The sequence below is a fragment of the Nicotiana tabacum genome, chromosome 23 (genome assembly GCF_000715075.1).
Source record: "Nicotiana tabacum cultivar K326 chromosome 23, ASM71507v2, whole genome shotgun sequence".
NCBI lineage: Eukaryota > Viridiplantae > Streptophyta > Magnoliopsida > Solanales > Solanaceae > Nicotiana > Nicotiana tabacum.
In genome coordinates, this window is record NC_134102.1 from 33,413,366 (window position 1) to 33,434,324 (window position 20,959).

Below are 20,959 nucleotides of genomic sequence, written 5' to 3' on the forward strand. Positions count from 1 at the left end.
TGTTTTCGCCGCTATAACGACGATTATAGTTATTAATGTCTCATCTTTTACGTATATCCATCTTTGGATGTAAAAGTACTGTTGACCTAAGTAAATGATAGTTTTGAAGATTGACAACGGAACACAGGGATAAACCAGGTTCATCACTGGTAGGCATAGACACGGGCTGATTCAAAGCACGCGAGATGTACATGTAGGAGATAAACGAAATTTGGCATAATAGTAGATATCTCCTGATCGAAAAGATTGCATAAACGATAAGGAGAAGGACTCCTTACTTATTGAGAACATTATCCATAAAGAAGGAGTTAGGAGTTGAGATTAACTAAAACTCTTCCACCAAGAAAGAGTAGCATTAAAGCTCTAGTTGTTTTCTACTCTACTAACTCTATAAATCGCATGATGTTCTCATTCTACAGGTAACACAGAAAAGCAGAAGTTAAACGTGAATTGAGAGCAAAATAGCAAGGCATTTTGCAAGCAGTTCGTGTGTGACTCAAGTGTGTGAACCTGAAGCTACATGAACCAGATAGAAGAACCAGCTCCAAGTGTCTGTCTTTTATTCTAGTTCAATTGTAGTAGGTGTTTTCATATTGTACATTTCAGCTTTATCTAGAGACAATTGTAATAGGTACTCAGAGTATTCAAGTTAGAGTTAACTTGAATTTGTCGCAGCAGTTAGAGGCTGGTTGCCACAACGGGATTAAAGTTAATCCTAAGTTTACAAAAATATTTTGTAAATGCAGTTTTTGACTCAGTGATTTAGTGGAGAGTTTGGGAAAATCCTACTGGGAAGTAGGTCGTATTTTTTTTTTTTTTACCTTTTGAGCCAGGTGTTTTCCACGTAAAATATTTGTATTCTTTAATTTCTGTATTTATTATTCCGCAACAGTACCAGGTCCTTCTATAATCTGTGCACGCGAAAAATTGAATACCACACAAATCACCTCTTAAAACATCTTAAGTACAAAGTGTCATCTTGGCTTAACCAAAGATGTTTGCGTATTGATTATAAACGACAAAAAGTTACGAGGAAAGCGTTAATACTTTTATGTTTTAAGTTGGCAAAAGGGAAAAGGAGTTATTGTTTTTGAAATCGAACAGGTGCATAATAACATGAGAAAATTAACAGCCAACTCTATTCTTCAGCCCATGCGGAAATGATCAAGAGATTATTTTGATCTAACATTGATATCTACATAGAGTTTAAACTATATATACTACAGTCTACAGTATAAAGACTTTAACACTATTAATATATAATCATTTCTAGTAGGTTATTTAGAAACGTACGGTCAAATGCACAAAATGTTGAAAATAATATATCATAATTTGTTACCTATTTCATGTCTTATAATTTTTCCCTTTAAAAAAAATGTCTTGATAATTTTAGACTCGAAATGACTTTGTCATTTTAACGAGCTACATCTACCTTGGGTCATGTACTAATAATGACTTTGTTCTTTCGGAAACAGGGAGATACATGTAAATACATATAAGAAAAAGGGAGAATAAAACAGAGCGCCGTTGCCGGGGATCGAACCCGGGTCACCCGCGTGACAGGCGGGAATACTCACCACTATACTACAACGACTTGGCTGATGTTCTAAAGTAACATTAAAATAATTGATTCGTTTTCGCTACCTTGGGTACCCAGATCTTTAGTTACAAATTATTTTTATTGTAACCTTTTACTAATTTCAACTTCAGTACTATGTTCGGAAAAGGTAAATTTACACGCATCAGGTGTTTAAATAGCAATTCAATAAACTTTCAGCTTAAATGTTCCTTATATGTACTTTCTAGAGTTATGTTCCATATTTACCTGAAAGATCATGTGTTTTTGTTGCATACATTGAGACATAAGTGGATAAATGTTATACAGTTTATGTTTATGATTAGGATTTAATTATTTAAATAACGTGTTGATGTTATTTCCAAGAAGACTAAGTTCAACAAGTTCGACTAATGGGGTGAATTCACTGGGTGTTGATCAAGACCTTAGCTTAATCAAACCGTAGCAGAAAGTAATTAAGCTCTTACATGGTTTTCCCAATGATAGACTATTGGACATGTTATGCTGCTAAAAAATGTTCTAGTTAATTCAAAAAGATGAAACGTACATTTATTTCTCTCTTTTTCTCATTTCCTACAAGAACTGAACTTAGTTTCTGAAATAAATGAAATAGCATAAGATAAATATGAACTAATGTCACACTCCATGTGTTTACTTTGACTATCTTAAACATCGTAGTCAAATTGAGAACCAAGAGCATAAAGATAAACGGTAATGTCATTGCACATATATAAAGATAAAATCATAGAAATTCCTTGCCGTCCATCCGGCTGATTCCTCCTTAATAGCTATCATACATTTAAAAAGGAAAAGATTGCAGTTATATCCACGGACAATGTGAAAAAAAATTACATTATCAATGTAATTTGACCTCTTATAAAAGGTTATTTACCATTTAATTATCCTAGAATACCAATTTAACATATTAAATAGATCAGTTACATATAATTATATTTTAAATGATCTAATAGTATAAATGTTTTCTATAATGTCAGCTCATAGAACTTAAACTCGAAAAAGAAAAGGAACAGTTTAATACAAGATCTATATATTGAAAGCATCTGATCTATATTTGACAACTAGAAAAAATGATGTTCTTTCTACTCTTATTAGGAACCCTTCCTATCATCCTCAGTTTCCTACTTTTGCCAGCCAAGAATGAAAAAAATGTTGTGCCACCAGGTCCCGCAGGGTTGCGTTTAATTGGAAATTTGCATCAATTTGACAGTTCAACCCTTCATCTTTATTTTTGGACACTTCCAAAGAAATATGGAAAAATCTTCTCATTGAATCTTGGTTTTGCTAATGTGATAGTAGTTTCTTCAGCAAAATTTGAATTGAACTTGTGTGCAAAGTTTGGTTTCAATGTGAGGTGTTTAAGTATGATTCAGACACATGATTAGAAGTATAAAGGCATATGAACTTTAAAAATTCTCCATATGTGATTTGGCCTTTGATTCTTAGATTTGATATTGCTATTCATGTTCTGAACCTTTGAACAAGTTTGAATGGGGTATATGAACTTGTTAGGACGATTGGACGGGGTCCCGGGAGGCTCTGGTGAGTTTTGAACAAGTTTGAAAATTTTGGCACTTTGATGATATTTTGTAGCTTCAATAGTGTGGATAACACCTTTTGAAATGCTGAGGTAAACCCTCAAGTGCGGCGGCAACCTCCCGAGTGCCGGGACAATAGCCAAAGTATGGATCACACTGAGGGTCATAATAGAAATCTGCAATTGTTATATCTCCTAATCTATGAGGGATTTGGAGATGATTCAAATATAAAAGTTGTAGCCCTTTGAATTTAGTTTCCATAAATTCAAAGTGTTTTCCATTTGGAAATTTGTACAAAGAGTTGTGGTTATTTTACTGAAGGTCAGTAGTGCAGTCACTATTAGATTGTGACCGCACAACATGTATTACGGCCGCAAAGCTTGGAGTGAGGTTCGAAGTGCGGCCCGTACTAGGAAAGCCAGCACTGTGTGAGATCAGATTTTTGTATACAAAATGGGATTTTTAAATTTTTATTTCATTCTTCACCACTTAAACTATATTTATATAATAAAGGGAATCTATTCAAATTCATATTCGAGAATGGGATTATCAAGACTTGGGGTGCTCAGTTTTGAAGGATTTGATCTAGATCTTCATTTACAAGATTGGGATATTATTTGGCTAGATTTGAACTGGTTGGAGGAGATTTTTAAAAGAAAAAGCGGTATTGAAAGGTTGAATTTACTTGCAAAAGGTAAGTATCTTGCTTAACCTCGACTTGAGGGAATATTTTCTCTAAAACGGATTATATGCTACATGTTATTAGTTTGGTGTATGCGAGGTGACGAGCATATATGCATGCACTAAGGTTATATCATGCTTGGAGTAGAGTTTAGGCTTATTTATGCCTTAATTTGATACATGCTCTACTTGTAAAATGTTTTAAATTGTCTGTATGACAATTTGAGCCTTCTTATTCATGCTAGAGATTATATTTAGGTTTTGATACTTTATTTAGATATAATGGTTGTTTGTATAATAGATTAGGTATTAGAGTTGTAGTCATACGTTACTTATACGCATACATTATGCATAGAGATTATCTCTTGTATATATGTATACATCCATGTATGGTTATTTTTCGGTCCATGTACATCATACATGTTTTTATCTTGTTCATATGCATATCCTTACATATGGCTCTCTTCAATGGACTGAGTTTATGGCATGTGAGTTTTTCATACAATTGAGATGACTATGGCACGAGGTTTAAGCCATACAGATTATTGTGATATTAATATTATTATGGTATACTACATATGTCGTGCGAATATTGTGACATATAATTAAGCCATAGAGCTATTTCGTGCTTGGATTTGGATCCGTCCCTCCAGAGTCAGTTAATCACCCATGCTACATTAGGCCCTGAGAGCATAGGCACATGGATTTATGTCGGTTGTACATGGATTTGCACTGGGTGCATGAATTTGCACGATTGTATTGAGAGATTTAGACTTTTGTTGGGTACATGGAATTGTACCGGGTTATGATGAAAGATTGAGTCTTGAGCATGCATTGACATTCTAGACTCATGTGGAAGCATTCTTGTATATCATTGTCATATGCACATTCATGCATTTTACATAATAATATGACACTTGTTAGTGGAATGATGGATACTTGGGGAGTGTCAGATTTGTGTATATATTGAGCCTTTATCATGCATAGACAATTTAGACTCATGTTAGAGTATTCATATAAAATGCTATTTGAGAATTAATGTAAAGCTTGAACTTTAACGTGCTTAGTCACCCTGCAATCAGGTAGAAGTATTCGAGTAAATATTGTTGGTACATATTTTCTTTGTATACAAATTTAGTGCATTTGTATAAGCTTATGACCTGGTTATTTAGAGAAGTATGCTTATTACCTTCTTCTTTGATTGAGAACCTTATTATTGATATCTGTTGTTCCCTGGCTATTTCTCTGTTAATGTATATGCTTATGAGCTGCACAGGTTATATAAAGTAAGTATCTTTTGACTAAATCTCGCTACTACTTCGTTGAGTTTAGCCTTGATACTTACTGAGTACATGTGGTCGGTTATACTCATATACACTTCTGCACCTTGTGCAGATTTTGGAGCTGAGCTATTATAGAAGTCGGAGTCTAGCATTGAATATGTACTAACTTTCCAGTTGCAATCTACCATTTTGTTGATGGTAGATTAGGACTTTATTTCTGTTCATGTATATTTTGAACAGATGATGCATTTTTCTTTATTTCAATATTATATTCTTAATATTAGTAGCTCATGACTCCAACTACCAATTCTTAGGGATATTTGCATTAATATTTTCATCTTATTTTATTATTTATCTGATTATATTTAGTTCAAGTTATGTTACATGTTGGTTCGCTTACCTAACAGATTGGGTTAGGTGACATCATGTATGTGTTGTAACAAATTGGTATCAGAGCTCTGGGTTCAAAGCTCTACAAATCATGACCAAATGCCTAGAAGAGTCTTGCAGATCAGTATGATGGTGTCCATACTTCTCTTCGAGAGGCTACAAGGCATTTAGGAAACTTCTCTTTCTTTCTTTCCTTATCGTGCAATTTTATTTTAGCTTGAAGTCTAAATATTTAATTTCTTCCAATCCGTTCGTATGCGATGTTGTAGACTTGATATCAGTTGGGTACCAAAACTATGATTCATCAAAAATGTGGTATGAGACATTTTATTGTGATGTGAGGGTAGGCTAGTCTAAAGGACTTGTGACCAGGTATGGGCCACAGCTTTGGATCAAGGGACTCACGTAAGTAAATATGTGATTTTGGGTTCTTTTGTCCGATAGTGTCCCTAAAAGTACGAGTGATAGCACAATGAGTGATAAGATAACTTTGTTTTTACAGTTAGTTGCTCTGAAATTTAGTAGATGCCTTTACAACCTTTAAATAAATGGAAATGATAGTTCTAAAGGAAAGTGGGAGACTTAACGAGAAAGCTTTGTAACACGTTTTGTTTATGTCTAAGGATTACCCTTAGAGGGTTTGGATGTGACGAGAAGGATTTACTTGAGATGGAAAGGGAAAATGGATGCTTGATTGTGATCTTGGTATGCAGCATGATGAGCGCAAAACACAACACGAAATTGATGCTCGCTAGCCAAAGATAGTATAGTTAAATTATCGTCTCCACAGGAATTGGATTTAAGCAATGCTCTAGTAATTTCTGCTTTAATTGCTATTCACGATGATCAAAATTTGATTTGGATTAATTACGAACTACGATTAACTATTAACGTAAAGTAATTGACAATTGACTGCAAAAAACTAGAGATTAGGAGAGTTGGTTTCTTATCGATGTGAGGAATAAGGGTCATGACAAGATAAGTGCAAGATAGCTATTTGGAATCTAACTCTAGTTTAATTCACTATAATGTTCTAATGATTCTCACAAATTCACTCGATGATTAGTTCAAACGTGTAGTCAAGACTCCTCTCTCGATTAAATCTTAACTCTATGAGGTGAGCTAATATAAGTAAGGTGAAAATATGAAAGCATGCGTTAATAGATTAGTCTTCAGGAAAATATTTCTCGAATATTCTCCTAACTTGATTTAATCAACAGTTCCACAAGCTCTTTCGATTACTTGAGAGAATCACTGAATTAAATCAAACAAAATAATGCAAAGATAATCACCAAAATATTCTTCTTTCGATTACATAAACCGGTGAATAAAGTTATGATAAATCAAAGCCCCATAAACGAATTCAAGGAAACAACTAGAGTTAAAATCCACAAATATTTATCAAAATACCATATCCGCCAAACCCTAAGGAAGCTACTCCATAATCTTGGAAGAAGCCATTACAAATATAATTAAAGAATAAGAAAACATCAATATAACGTTACAATCCAAAATCCCGTATTGAATTGATGAAAAGGTGATGAAATTCTGTATCTTGTAGCCTCCAATGCTCTTCCAAAGCTTCCAAGGTCAAAAGTCCTTTCAAAAATGTCTTTTTGGTGTATTTATACCATGTAGAAGTGGGCCCGGACGAAACTATCCTTCTCAAGCCGAAACAGGAAAATACTCTGAGAAATTTGTGCAGGCGCGCCACGCCATGCGCCGCCCCATGTGGGGTGCTAGTGGGAAAGTTCAGAGAGCAGATTCTGATAGGGCAGCAGCAATTTACACTACCACGGCACCCTATGCGGCGGGGCAGTGTTAGTTTTCTAGAGTAATTCGTTTTCTTCAATTTTTGACATCCAGACTTGACTCCCGACCCCCGAACGTGATCCCGGTTTAATTCCTTGGGATTTTACTTAGACTTCAAAGCTCTAACTTGTTCGATTTAGCTCCCAATTATCTTTTTAACTCGGAATCACTTCCTTCAAGGCATAAAACACATAATAAGTGAAATACAGTAATATTTAACCTCAAACACAAGTAAAATGCAGTAATTGGAGTGCAAACTATGACTAAAACATGGGATTCTAGCCTACCATCAATAACAAAGAACTAGAACCCAACATTGATTACATCGTAAGTCCTTAGTATTGATGACCTTCTTATTTTACAACTTACCTAACTCATCATACCAAGAATATTTAAAGCAGACTAAGCACCATACCATAGCATCCTAGCCTCAAGACTCAACTCACACGCGCCACGTATTTCAAAACCTACTCACTTACTCTAACTTAGTGGCCAAATACATTACCTTTCCTTCGCAAATCATGTGCCCTCATACCAAAGATCGAGAGTAGTTCCACACATATTAAAATTTAAGGACACATAGGAACTCAAGATAGAAAGAATTCACTCACTCTCCAAATTAAAATTCATGTACCACAGAAGATGTACCATATGCTTGCCCGTAGTATAATACTCTACTAATTGAGCTCATTTAGTCAAGGATTAAGTAGGACTTTAATTGGTTGTAATGTAGGCTGCAGGACGCGTAAGATATAATTTGGATAATATTGACTACACCTCCCCGAGCACTTTAATATATATAATTTCACAATTTAAACCCCACACTTGTGTTGAACCAAACCCCAACCTTCACATCATATTAACACCAAACTCTCAATTTCTTTAAGCACAGACAAAGCAAGATTTGCCACTAGCAAGAAATTATTTTCTTTATAATATATACAAACACCAACATTTTTTTTTTTTACAATTCCCTACAAGTGGCTCTCACAATTATTTTTTCAAACAGTGCACCTTTCTCCTTTTCTATAGTTCCACTCGACACCCCAACCATACCTCCACGTAGCTTTTAACAAGCTTATAAATATATAAAGTGCTCAAGAGAGGTAAACGGTTCTATCAGATAGTCACTTCAAACAAATGGGTCGGGCTTGTAGTGTAGTTGCCAAAGTAGTAGGTTTACAGGCTCAAAAGGGCTAACTAGGGTATAAAATAATTAGGCGGGTCACAGACATATAATTGGCTCAACAAAGAAATGCATATATCACTTTCTAGATGGAACAAGACTGCTATTTCGCTTGGCAAACACACGGGGCAAGTTCTAGATATCAACTGACATGCACAAAATATCAACCAAATCCTCACAAATGTTGGTACATAATTCACTCAGGATCGAATCTATCATGACTCTCTGTTCAAAGCAGTTAAGCAATATCAAAATCAAACATTTTAAGGCACTTATACATGAGTCAAGATCTGAGCCTTGGCGTCATAACCAAGGCACTTAATACTCTTAAGGCACAACAAAGTCAATAAAAGTCATCTCCATTTAATATCATAGCACAAGACTTCCTTATTCCTAATTAAAGAAAAACTAACTATACCTGGTTCAAGCAAAACTCTTGGAAAATAACCGTAGCATGAAGAAAAATCAAGGGAGAATTGTTCACTTCCTAAGAAAAACAAAATATTTTTTTCTTCAACTTTGATCCCTCAAGAAGACAGTTGAAAAAATCCATCGTCGGAAAAAGTTAAATTTTGTTTTCCAATCAAAAGAAACGAAAACAAACACACATGTACATATTTACATCTCCCACCCCACACTTTAAATTGTGGCATATCCTATGACACACAAATAAAAAGCAAGAGGTAAAGGAAACTTTCCTGATTCCTCTAGTCGGGGTCTGAATCGAAGTCGGGATCTCCTTTGCATGTCTGACCTAGTGCACACATCCATGCTGATAGCTTCTTTTCTGCCTTCTTTGGGTACACCCCACACTTATCATGCTTACTTTCTCCAGCTAGTTCTTTTAGGGCCCTCATTGCTTCTTCCATCTTAAAGACCACCCTTTCTTCCCCCACTATGAGCATGAGCTGCCTTGCTTGAATGTCCAGAATCGCTCTTCCAGTATCCAAGAAAGGTCTCCCTAGAATCAGAGGGACTTTCCTATTCTCTTCCATGTTCACCACGATAAAGTCCACAGGAAACACAAATTTGTCCATTCAAACTAGCACATCTTCCACTATTTCTTCACGTATGATTGTGGTCTGATCCGCCAGCTGGAAGGACACAAGTGTAGATCTGATTTCTCCAATATCTCCCTCCAATTTCCTGAAAATAGACGAAGGCATAAGGTTAATGAAAGCGCCTAAATCACACAAATATTTTTCAAATTTTGTACTTCCTAAAGAGCAAGATATAGTAAAACTCCCCGGATCTCCACACTTTTGAGGGAGTTTATTTTGCAGAATAGCACTATAATGCTATATGAGCTTAACTACCGATGTCTCTTCCACTTTTCGCTTTTTGGAGAATATCTCCAAAAATTTAGCATAAGATGGCATCTGTGAAAGCACCTCTGTGAAAGGTATATTCACATGCACCTGCTTGAGCACTTCTAGAAAGCGCCTAAATTGGTCGTCCAGCTTCTCTCTTCTCTACTTCTGCGGGAACGGTAGAGCAGGCATATATTTACTTTCTTCAGTCTCCTCATTTATTGCATTCTCATATTTCTTCTTCTTCTGAGCTCTAGTCTTCCCCTTCTTCTTCTGATCATCATCTACCATCCCTGCACCTTCTTGAATGTTGTCATTTTTCTGCTCCTTCACAATCTCCACCTATCTTCTAATCAGCTCATCCTGTTGTTTTGCTATGGGATCCTCCAATACGTGCCCACTCCTTAAAGACACTGAATTTATTGTCTCTTTTGGATTTCTTTCAGTATCAACAAGTAGAGTTCCTGGAACCCTCCCACACAATAGATTAGCTAGTTGCCCCACCTGTCTTTCCAAGTTTCGAATAGCCGTGCCCTATTCTCTGATACTGCGCCATGGGTTTCAAGCCTCTCACCTGTCTTAATAATAAAGGCCCTCATCAGATCTTCCATGCTAGACTGATTAGACTGTGGAGGATGATATTGTTGCCTCTACTAATTTTGAAGAGCTGGAGCTCCCTGTCCCTAAGGTCTGGAGTGATTTTGCTGCCATGCGTTTGCACTACCACCTGGTGAACTCCAAGAGAAACCTGGGAGTCTCTGTCCTATAGAGTTAAAATTGTTGCCACTTTGGTAGTTGCCTCTATCAAAGATTCCCACAAATATTTACTTCAGCTGAAGCTTGACACTCATGTGTAAGGTATCCCATTCCACAAAAGTCACATGCTGCTTGCGGCTCAATCTGTACCTTGGCCAATGTTAACTTTTGTATCTCTCTAGCCATGATGTCTAGCTGGGCTTGCACTGATGTGTTAGAGTCTACCTAGTGAACCCCAACTGATTTTCTTCTATCATTACTCTCAGCATGCCATTGGTTAGCATCTTCAGAGAGCTCATCAAGAATTGCAACAATCTCCTCCGGAGTCTTCTTCATTAAAGGACCTCGAACTGCAGTATTTGGAGTTCGTCGTGAGGAAGGTGTCAGTCCATCCCAAAAGTCCTGGAGTTGCAACCATAATTCAATCCCATTATGCTAACACTTTCTCACTATCTCCTTGAATCTTTCCCTAGCCTTGAAAACTGTTTCAGTGTCCTTCTGGCAGAAGTTGTGAATTTCCCTTTTGAATTTCAATGTTTTTGCAGGTGAGAAGTATTTTTCAACAACAATTTTAGTCATATCTTCCTATGTACCGATCGACCCCATTGGTAAGATACGAAGCCAGTGTTTCACGTCATTCTTCAGCGAAAAGGGAATGCCTTTAAGTAGACTGCATCTTTTGACACTCGTTATACTTGAAGGTGTTCATGATTTTCTCAATATCCATCAAGTGAGTATTAAGATCTTCATTCACCTTCCCTCTGAAGACACAATTGTTCTGGTTAGTTTGAAGCAAACCTTGCTTCAACTTGAAATTATTCGCTGCTACTAGTGGAGGTCTGACACTGGACAGTCCCTAATTGTAGACTGGTCTGGCATAATCACCCAATGCTCTACCAGGCCTGGGTGCCATATATTTGAACTGGTCTTCAACCAAGGGTCAGTTTAAATTCAATCTTCGACCCCCACCATCTCTGATAGTGTCCTCAGTAGCTCCGAGGGCTGCCTCAGCTGCTATCCATACAGCTTCTTGTTGTGCTGCATCTCTTGCAACTAAGTCTACTCCATCAATCTCTTTGTTTTCCATGTTATATTGAGTCGAAGTATGAACCAATAAATTTTCTGTTAATTCTCTTTCTTTCCTCAGTTATCGCAGGTGTTTCTCCAAATCTGGTTTGTTGGGTATCACTTCCTTTGAATAAGATCGAATCATACACTAGAGAAGTCAACATGTTGCCAACACACGGGAGAGAAAACCCGTGAAGAATAAAATAAAATAGGTTCCTTAATTAGCACCAAAAACTATTTTGAACACTGTTGATTGCCAATCCCCGGCAGCGACGCCAAAAATTGACGAGCACAAAACACACAAAATTGATGCTCGCTAGCCAAAGATAGTATAGTTAAATTTTTGTCTCCACGTGGATTGGATTTAAGCAATTCTCTAGTAATATTTGGTTTAACTGTTATTCACGATGATCAAAACTTGATTTGGATTGATTATGGACTACGATTAACTACAAAAGTAAAGCAATTGACAATTGACTGCAAAGAACTAGAGATTAGCAGAGTTGGTTTCTTATCAATGTGAAGATTAAGGGTCATGACAGGATAGGTACAAGATAGCTATATGGGATCAAACTCTAGTTTAATTCACTTTAATGTTCTAATGATTCTCACGAATTCACTCGATGATTAGTTCAAACGTGTAGTCAAGACTCCCCTCTCGATTAAATCTTAACTCTACGGGTGAACTAATATAAGCACGGTGAAAATAAGCAAGCATCCGTTAATGGATTAGTCTTCAAGAAAACGTCTCTCGAGTATTCTCCTAACTTGATTTAATCAACAATTCAACAATCTCTTTCGATTACTTGAGAGAATCACTGAATTAAATCATACAAAGTAATGCAAAGATAATCACCAAAATATTTCTCTTTTGATTAAACAAACCGGTGAATAAAGTTGTAATAATTCAAAGCTTCATAAATGAATTCAAGCAAAGAACTAGAGATAAAATCCACAAATATTTATCAAAACATAATATCCATCTAACCATAAGGGAAATTACTCCATAATCATGGAAGAAGTCATCACAAATATAATTAAAGAGTAGGAAAATATCAATCTAACGTTACAATCCAAACTCCCGTATTGAATTGATGGAAACATGATGCAATTCTTTGTCTTGTAGACTCCAATGCTTTCCCAAAACATCCAAGGTCAAAAGTCCCTTCAAAAATGTCTTTTTTGTGTATTTATACCATGTAGAAGTGGGGCCGGATGAAACTACCCTTTTCAAGCTGAAACAAAAAAATACTCTGAGAAATTTGTACAGGCGCGCCGCCCCATGCGGGGTGCTAGTGGAAAAGTTCAAAGAGCAGATTCTAATAGGGAAGCAGCTATTTACACTGCCGCGCCACTTCATGTGCTGCCCCATGCGGCACGTCAATGTTAGTTTTCCAGAGTAATTTGTTTTCTTCATTTTTTGACATTCAGACTTGTCTCCCTACCCTCGAACGCGATCCCAATTTAATTTCCTGAGCTTTTACTCAGACTTCAAAGCTCCAACTTGTTTGATTTCTCTCCCGATTATCGTTTTAACTCAGAATCACTTCCTACAAGGCATAAAATACATAATAAGTGCAATGCACTAATATTTAAGCTCAAACACAATTAAAATACAGTAATTGGAGTGCAAACTATGACTAAAATATGGGTTTCTAGCCTACTATCATAGTACAATCTTGAGATGTGAATATGTTGATGGAACTTTCAGTTGTTCATTAGCGGAGTGAAATAGATTCTTATATCTTGTTGATGATTGTAGACTCGGGAATATCAATTGATTAAATAGTGGTTATAGCCATAGTAAGGTCATAGAAAGATATTGTGTCGGGGCTAAGCAAGTGGGTTATCTCATGTGAGAAAGTTTGAGTTTGGATCACGGCATGACTCTTACAAGGAAAGTATGCATATGATAGATAATTTGGAATGTGTTATGATTAGTATTACAAGGGCTTAGAAATTTAGCTGAGTAATAGTGTGAGGTCATGGTAGTTAAATAGAAAAAGTTATTATAGATTCTCAGATTATGTGATTATGGATTTAAGCTAAGTGGGAAAGTCTACCATTGACGACCGAATCATATGGGATGTGTTATTGTAGTTCCTAGAATTAATAAGGTACAGTTATGTGTTAGTTATTGACTTGAGAAGGGAGATATCGAGGATGAATTGGGCAAGGAACTTAATGGAGGTGTGATGTACTACATTTTGTTGATGTATGGAGATTGCTAGATGACTTAGGTTAGATATTCTTTGTGGTTATTGTGTGCAAGGAGAAAGGATTCACTCGGTTGCCTAAGGACATGGTTGTTTCTTTTAGAGAAATCATGTGTCCACAAGGCACAAGTCGTTTGACATATTTGGTTAAGAATTTTATAATTGGCATTGGATTATGGAAGGACATGGAGTACTTTTGTATCATTTTGATTCTAAAATGCAGCATTAGAGAGATGAAAGAAAAATTTTCATATTTATTGGAGGATTCTTTAGAGCAAACATTTTAGTTTGAGGTTCTTCTGGGTGCATAAAGGAGAAAAATATGGCTTGTAGATATTTGGATGATGTAGTTCCATATTGGGATCACTTGGTATGAGTTTGGGTTAAAGACCACAGTGTATCTGAGAAGAAAAATGAGGCCTTGAATACGGGTTAAGAGTAATCTGAAGAAGTTGGGCTAGTATAGTACTGACTTGGACCAACATGGTAATAAGAATGATCGGTATTTTGGGTATTATAGGGAATTACAAGCACTGTGGTAGGACATTCAGGTCTTCACATTTTACGTGACTTAGTTTACTTAGAAAGACTAAGTTTCAATGGCCTGATTATTGTGTAAGTGGGTTTCCAAGAGCTTGAGATGGTTTTGACCATGACTTTAAAGTTAATGTTGCCAACATACTTGGAGGGTATGTTTCATGAAGATGATTGACTTATGGGTTGCCTAAGTTGTATGCTTCTAGGGAAAGAAGTGTGTATGAGGAGGACTATCTTAGTTGTGACGTAGAGTTGATAATGTGATTCTTGTACTTAGATATAACGTCATGATAGATATGGAGAGTTGTGTGAGGTTTGCACTGCTTTGAAAATGTCGCGGCTTATCTTCAAGAAGAAGGATTGGGCAGAGATAGCATAGATGATTCGAGTAGCTTAAGACGTATAATAACATTGATTTCAGTATCGCCAAAGGATTGTATTGTAGAGGATGCTTACATGGTCTATGGACAATTCGACTAAGCGCTATGGAAATTATATAATAGTACTCATTGAGGTTCAGATTTTAGTTGCCTGAGATGAAAGGATTGATGGAGATGCACATTTCGAGATGCTTGCAGGTGTGACTTTAGAGATGGGTTTAAGTAGGTATGCTCACTAGGTTGAGGAATTTTGCACTTTTGAGGTATAAAAATTGGATTTCTAGAGGCAGGACAATATCTTTTGTTGCGGACTGTGAAAGTATATTAATGGTTGGGTAACTGGTTATATGTGTCTCGGATGAGCGATTTAGAAGATTTGTGCTTGATAGAGCTCGTGGTTTATGCATTTGATGTGTTATAATTTACCTAAATGTAGTGATATATCCGTCTCGGAGATCTTGGAATGAGGAGTATGGTTAGGAGGTTATTGGCATTATATTTGTGTTGGGATGATGAATAAATTAAGTAAGGACTTTAGAGACTCAACGATTTGTATATTCGATGAATTGATTATAGCAGTTTACAAGTTATAGCACTGATGGAGGAATATAAAGGAAAAAAGAGTTTATAATAGGTTGCATGTATATATTTCCAGTTGAGACTAGTGGTTTAGAAATTTTCTTGTGTGTCCATGAGTGGAAGTTAGAATGGGTCCTTATTAGCTTGTGGAATGCTTGTTACTACTTCAGAAGAATATGGAGTCAATTTGGGTATATACTAGTAGGATTGTTGATGATGTGTAATCTACGACGGGTCAGATTTTATGTTAATTAGGAGAGGTTATAGTTATAAAGGATACTTTCCACCATCGAATTTGATAGAGTGATAGCTCACCGTGTGGTTTTAGTTGTTATAACAAGTGGTTTGGGTGCACGTGTTGAGCTTTGTTGAGTAGACTTAATTGTTGCATAACAAACAGATGGAGTAACTTGTATAGATACTCACAGACTTGTTGAGAAAGAATATCATAGTCATGGGGTGTCATTAGGTGGTGAGTTGCTTTTTCGCAAATTTGTCATATTTGGGTTATTGCTTGTATAATACAAAAACTATAGCAGTTGAGGTTCCATGTGGAATTTTATATGACTTGTTGGTTGGGAAACTTATGCTATGGACTTAGAAAAAGTGTGATCGGATTTGGATAAGGTATATTTGGAAGAAGAATGCTTTTAAGAAACCTAGAACATGTAGTGGTTCTTACCGGACGAGAGAAATCTAAGACTTGTTAATATGATGGGTGGTTATGAGTTTCTTCATATTTCTTTCATCATTGTAGTGTTATGAAGCTTTGAAAAAAGGATCTATTCGAGATGGGGTATTTTATTAGTAATAGATTTGGTAATAAGTAGCTATTGTGGTTAAAAGAAATTGCTATTGGTATATGAGTTAAGGGATACATTATGTGGTTACATCTTAGAAGTAAATTCATGACTCGATAATGGTTATGGGGATTAAGATAATAAATATATACAAGAATCAGATCTTGAAATAAGTTCCAGGTATTGAAGTTGGGCTTAAAGGCTTATATGCTAAGGTTGAAAGAGGAATCTTCAATCAAGATGTGTTAATGGATTAATATAATGGCCGTGACATGAGATTGCCTATGAGAATGTGTGTGATGGGTTTATATAGCTATTTGAAAACTTCGGAATGACTCTTAGCACGTTCGAGAACGAACATATTTAAGTCGGGGAGAATGTAACAACCTAACCAATCATTTTGAGTTCTTGCATCTTGTTCCTTGATTTGAGACTTTTAGTAGATCTATTTGATATTTTATAATTAATGGGTAGGAGTAATTTTGGCCCCAAGAGGTTTGGCATTGATTTGGAAATCTTAGTTCCTAAAGGAAAGTTTTAAGTTGGAAGAGTTGACAAATATTTGACATTTGTGTAAATGACTCAGGATTGGTGATTTTAAGGTTCCAATAGATTCGTATAATGATTTTGGACTTGGGCGTATGCTCAGATTTGGTTTTGGAGGTTCCTAGGAGGATTCAAGACCATTTGTCGAAAGTTGGAATTTTGAAGGATCTAGGAGTTCATAAGTTTAGTCAATAGATGGCTTTTGTCACGACCCAACTTCCCACTATAGGCCGTGATGGCGCCCAACGTCGCCGTTAGGCAAGCCAACGGTGAACTATCACACTAGTTATTTATTTTATTACTGTCAAAATCATAAATTTTATTAAGGAAGAAAATTTACACTTCTAAATCCACGGGAACGTACATAAGTAGCCGTTTATAAAAGAAATGAAAGACGATAATGATATATAAATCCGTAAGCAACAACTAGCATATCCCCAAACCCGGTGTCATAAGTGCATGAGTATTTATTAAGGAATACAATAATAATACAACATCTTTCTAGAATGTAAATAAGACAGGATAAAGTAAATAGTACGATGAAGACTTTGTGGGCTGCGATGCGTAGCCTGGAATGCAGCTCACCACAAAGTCCCCTCTGCAGTTGCACCTACACGCCAAGATGACCACAAAATGAACATGTCGGATCCTATACATTTAGTGAAGAAGTGCAGCATGAGTACGTAAATCAATGCATATCCAGTAAGTATCTAGCCTAACCCCGGAGAAGTAGTGACAAGGGGTCGACATCGACACTAACCAGAGGTCCAATAAAGCAATATAATACATCATAAGCATATATGAAGCACACAACAATAATGGGATAAATCTGTAAGTTACATAATCTTCCAAATATTTCTTTTTGAGGTATGGATTTCTCAGTCTTGTATTCTACATCATCAACTCAGATATATCAAGTGCCGGAATCAAACGGATAAGAAGTATCATATAAAGTGCCAGACATCAGTGGAAAGATAATCTCGTGAATATTCGGACTGCCAGCGATATAATACACGATTATGCCAAGGTCATTCGACCCGATCCAGAATAATGTGTACACTGCCGAGGGTCGAGCAATACAAACTATAGACGCATCAATTATACTGTCGATGCGTTTGGGCCGCTCCACAAGAAAGGAAGGAAGTCATCGAATTATGAGATACACGCTTACACTACAGTACATGAGCACAAAGTGAATATAACCCTTACCGTTTCTCAAATAACTTTCCAAACAACTCATGTTGCCTACGCTCATATATATATATATATATATATATATATATATATATATATATATATATATATATATATATATATATATATATATATATATATATATATATATATATATGTATGTTTAAATCAATTTCAATTATAAATTCAATTAATTAAGCCAGCAGAATGAGTTCAAATATTACATGATAAAGTCCTAAGTTTACCCGGACATAAACATGCTTTAGCTACGTACAGACTCTCGTCACCTCGTGCGTACGTAACACCCACAACTAGTTGCACATAACAACAATATCACCTAGGGGTAGTTTTCCCCTCACAAGGTTAGACGGGAGACTTACCTCCCTCCGAAGTTCCACAACCGGCTCCAACGCCACTCTAACACCTCAAACTGATGCTCGTCGATCCAAAGCTAATCAAACAATCAAGAAAACCAATGAAAATATACTCCGACATCATAATTAATTAATTTATAACACATCTCATCTCTACTCGAAAAGTCAACAAAGTCAACCCTCGGGCCCACTTGCCCAGATTCTAAAATTTTCGAAGATAAACATTACTCATAACATTACGAACTTAATTGTATAAGTTATTCCCAATTCCATGTCAAATTTCGTGGTCAAAATTCAAAAATACCAAATTCTAGGTTTCATACCAAAATTCCAAAATTTCCATAAATTTTCATCCTCAATCCACATATAAACCATATGTTTAGCTTTCAACAAGTGGGAAATTACTTACCTTGTATTGCATGATGAAAACCCCCTCAAAATAGCTCCCCAAATTCGGCCACCCAAGAGAAAAATGAGAGTAATGAGAGCTGAGTCTCGATTTAAAAGCACCACGGCCCCCCGACTTTCGCACCAACGGATCACTAGCCGCACATACGGACAAATCCCTTGTAGGTATGGTTCTCCCTAAGCCCAGTAAAATCCTCTTCTACGGACCCAAGTCTGCTCCTGCGGTCCAGCCTTCACTCTTGTGCACTCGCACATGCGAAGCCCTTCCGCTTCTGTGACTCCAGTCTTGCCCAGTTCCTTCCGCTTCTACGATCGCTTCTCCGCATCTACGACTTCGCAGGCGTAGAATTTTCCTCGCACCTACGCTCCTAAGTCCCTTCCACCAAAATCACACCTACGATGGCCCCTACGTACCTGCGTGACCGCATCTGCGGCCACTCCTTCCGCAGGTGCGATGACACCAGACTTCAGCAACAATGACATGTCCTTAATTCCAAGTTTAAATCCATTTCAAACCCGAGGCCCCCGGGACCCTATCCAAACGTACCAACACAACCCAAACACAATACAGACTTACTCGTAGCCTCAAATCATGCAAAACAACATCAAAACTACGAATCGATGATCAAAACCTTTCTTTAAACTTTCAAACATTCCAACTTCGCCGAACGCGTCCCAATTATGCTTAAACACCCGAGAATGACGCGAAATTTTGCGTACGAGCCAAAAATAATGATACGAACCTATTCCAAGGCGCAGAAAGCCAAACGGATATTGATAATACCAAAATTCATTTCAAATCAAACTTAAGAAATTCTTAAACTTCCAAAATGCCAACCTTCCATAATAGACGCCGAAATGCTCCCGGACCACCTGTTACTCAACCCGAACATACGCCCAAGTCCGAAATCATCATACGAACCTATTGGAACCTCCAAATCCCGATTCCGAGGTCATTTATTCAAAAGTCAAACCTTAATCAACTCTTCCAACTTAAAGCTTTTGAAATGAGAATTTTCCATCCGAATCAACTCCGATCTTCCCGAATTCAATCCCGACTACTCGTACAAGTCAAAATACATAAAGTGAAGCTACTTAAGGCCTCAAACCGCCGAACAATGCGCTAGAGCTCAAAACGACCGGACGAGTCATTACATTCTCCCCCACTTAAACATACGTTGGTCCTCGAACGTGCTAAGAATTGCTCTGGAGTTGCCCAAAATCATTGTTCAACACCTTGTGCACCTATCTGTGCCACCACAGCCCAGTTAGGCACATTGGCTCGAGCCAGATTGAAGATCCTACTTTTTATTTAGTCAATAAGCCTAAAAATCAAATTCCAACCTCTGAATTCTTCTACAAGACCTGATTTTAACATACGAACACCGTATCAATTACCACACATTGTACCAAAACATGATCCTACACCTTTGTTGAATTCACACCATGCACTGCATGATTCACATGCTCATAATAACATCCTCCGATCATAATAGCTGCAAATTCACGAATATGATGCCCGGAATACGCCTCATAACACATGTAAGCCCTGTCCTAACTCTTGCGATACCTCCACGAAGAAATAGACGTGTAGAAACTCATAACCACCTGCCAAAACAATAATCATGGGGGTCTCTTCACCTAACAAGCACCATTACCTAATTCTGAACTGAATAAGGATATTTTCTCTTAATATACCCTACTTAACCCCGATTGCACTGATCTCAGGTCCAATAATCTCGTCTCACCCAGTACAGGCTGCTCGAGTAATAAGCCACCTCAAACACCGTCTAAAATCTTATATGACACCATCAATGTGCCAACAAGCTACAACCCGAATATGACTCATAATGGAAAAAAGAACTCTGGCAAGGAACTACCCAGCCCATATAACGAATGAAATGGCCAAGCTGATGTTATGGTCCCATCTCAGAGATAAGAAATAAGGCACACAAATAAGTATAAGGAACCGTACTTAAAATCTCACTGTTGTGGCGTGCAACCTGATCCAACTTTGACACTGTTGCGGCGTGAAACCCGATCCGAATATAACATCGTTGCGACGCGCAACCTGATCCACACAACATACCTGTGGCAGCATTCCACCCGATCCAACAATATACTTGTGGCGGCGTGCCACCCGATCCACACAACAATCAATAAGGAAACACCTATCAAGCCGTAATGCTTATACTTACGAATGCTAGAATATCGACCACAAGCACGACAAGTGCATAATACAAGCTCTGGGGAGACAAATAGCGCCATATGCTACAAAAACCCAAGCACGACTAAGGTGCAATAAAT

General features: G+C 37.0%; 1 non-coding gene across 1 annotated transcript; it reads right to left on the reverse strand.

Annotated features, from left to right (window-relative positions):
* Positions 1 to 1,522: 1,522 nt before the first annotated feature.
* Positions 1,523 to 1,594, reverse strand: TRNAD-GUC (transfer RNA aspartic acid (anticodon GUC)). Its single transcript has one exon. It is a non-coding gene; the product is annotated as a tRNA-Asp (tRNA).
* Positions 1,595 to 20,959: the final 19,365 nt, after the last annotated feature.